Raw genomic sequence first — 2,610 nt, forward strand, 5'->3', positions numbered from 1 at the left:
AGGTCTAGGGATTTGGAGAGCAAACCCTGAGAAGTGAGGGCAGTGGAGAGAGGGCTCTGGAATGAACTTGCATGAGTCACTGGCAGCAAACCTTAGCAGTGAGGGCTGCAACTGTCCGATGTCCCAGCCATCAGCCCACCTGTCTGCAGAGGCCAGCTCGTTCTTTCTTATTGTAATTGTGCCCTCCTTCCCTTGGTTTTTACACAAAGACTCATAGTTCTCTATCCCGTGCCTGCCTGTAAGGAAGGATTGTGAGTTCCCAACCTTAAAACAGTTGGAATTCATCGGATAAAAGATCCTGCCCTTATTTCTCTACCTACAGAGTGCAGTTTTCTGCAGGAGAGGAAAGGTTGTGTTTTCTGCCCCTATAAAGAAAAATTAGAAACCAAAACCCCTTCCAAATCAAGGTATTTTTCTTGAGTCAAAAGCATCTCCTGAGCCTCCAGCCAAGTCCATCAAAAGGCTTTGTTAGATGATCTAAAGCTACCAGGGTTCATAAAGGTCATCATATCATTCAGGCTGAGCTTGAGAAGTCTGTCCTTTCTCTGCTTCTCACATGCAGAGGAAATTGAATGAGAAATTTTCACGTCATTTCTACCCTACCCACACTCTTTTCTTTCTGACTTAATGAATATAATCACCCAGAAGATAACCAGTCATGTTATGGTCTATTTTACTGTGAAAGTGTTATTATTAAATTAATGACAATGTAATCACATAAAATTTGGAAAACAGTATGAAAAACTGTCAATTCTTTTCTTCACGGTCAGAAGGCTGGTGCCTTTCCATCCACCTCCCAATATTTCTACTGGACAAAGGTGACCATGAATCATCACCACAAACCACAGAGCCAACAGCCAAGACCCTGTCCTACCCATTCTCACTTAGAAGTGAGCAGAAGACTCTTTTAGAGTAAATTCCAATTAATAAACGTAGATGGGTTGGCAGAAATGTTAAAAATTACCATGTGGTAAACATCATAGTAGTAATAGTTACAGGTAAGAATAAATGCTAAAATTACTAGGCAAAAATATGATGAGAAACAAGATATTGCATACTTACCTGGCAGGGGAGATACGATGATCACAAAGGTGGTTTTCCCAGGACGAGCGTCATCCATTGCACTCTGGATGTGCTGACCCCTGAGATTTCCCCAAATATGGGAAACTCGACCGCATAATTTGTGGTAGTGGGCGGCTGCGTTCGTGCTTTTCCCTGGAAAAAAAAAAAGAAACAGGATATTGGCATAGACTCAAAGTTATATCGCCACAAAACCCCTAGTAAGCTGGAAGGGAAATAGTAAATTCACAGTGGAGAAACCTGTGATCGAGTTAATATCACCAATGCTGAAACGTATCTACATCATGGGTCTCCTAATATGATGTCAGCTTGACTGTCTGCAGAGTGCCCAGATTCACCATTGTTTCTGGGTGAGTCTGTGAGGACGATTAGCCTTTGAATCAGTGGACTCTTTAAAGTAGATTGCCCTCCCCAGTGTGGGTTGCCACCCCCCAACCTGTTAAGGGCCTGAATAGAAGCAGGGAGGAAGACAGAGGAATTCAGTCCTTTTTTTCCTGTCTCACCGCTTGAGTGGACATCTCATCTCATCTTCTCCTGCCCTTGGACTGGGATTTACATCTTTGCCTCCCTTGGTACTCAGGCCTTCTTCGGACTTGGACTGAATTACACCACTGGCTCTCTTGGGTCTCCAGTTTTCAGACGGCAGATTGTGAAACTTCTCAGCCCTCATAATCATGTAAGTCAATTCCTCGTAATAAATCTCCCTTATACAGGTATGTATGTATCTCTATCTATGTATATGTCGATGAAAAATAGATCAATAGTCAACCTAAGAAAGAAATGGAAAATTTTATTGGTGCCAACCCGAGGATTATAACCCCGGAACACAGTCTTTTAGAAAGCTCTGAGGACTGTTCTGCCCCATTAGAGATCAAAGCACAGTTATATATGTTTTTGAGACAAAGGGTAATTTGTCAAATGACGTATTGACAGTTCCACAGTCCAGATCTGCAGGTACAAAGTAAGTAGTGGGACATCTGACACCTTACAAGATGAAGAAGGCAGGCTATCTCCTGAGGAGTTATCAAGTAATGGGTCATCCTGACTCTTTACAAGGTTAAGAAGGAATGTTATCTCCTAAGGAGGTCTGGTCAATGCAGGTGCACAATACACACTAAAGGGCAGGGAGGAGGCCCAAACAAAGAGAGAAAAGTTAAATTTTTCTTGTTTTGCCATAAAATATGAATTTTATTTCATCTCCTGTTAGTTTTTTTCTCTGGAAGGACACAACATCATTTCTGTGTTATTCTTGCCAAAAATGCATACCTGAATTTAATCACAAGAAGACATTAGACAAGCCCAAAATTCACCAGGAACCTTCGTGTTGCCGAATTCAATAATCATTTCTCATTCCACGTTTTACTCAACCTATAAGTATTATATAATATTGTTAAACAGCTGTCTTTAAATCACTTTCTTCTCTTGCTCTCTAGGGCATAACTCTCTTTTGATTCTCCTCCTACCTTATAGTTAGTCTCCTCTTCTGATTTCTTTCCATCTTCCTACTAATGGAATTTTACTTTCCATCAA

The 2,610-nt window shown here is 41.3% G+C and overlaps 1 non-coding gene across 1 annotated transcript; it reads left to right on the top strand.

The window, feature by feature from the left end:
• The first annotated feature begins 1,054 nt into the window (after positions 1-1,054).
• LOC117308905 (U1 spliceosomal RNA) lies at positions 1,055-1,218 on the top strand. The gene has a single exon (XR_004523154.1). It is a non-coding gene; the product is annotated as a U1 spliceosomal RNA (small nuclear RNA).
• The last annotated feature ends 1,392 nt before the right edge of the window (positions 1,219-2,610 follow it).

Source organism: Tursiops truncatus, chromosome 18, assembly GCF_011762595.2.
Source record: "Tursiops truncatus isolate mTurTru1 chromosome 18, mTurTru1.mat.Y, whole genome shotgun sequence".
Taxonomy (NCBI): Eukaryota; Metazoa; Chordata; class Mammalia; order Artiodactyla; family Delphinidae; genus Tursiops; species Tursiops truncatus.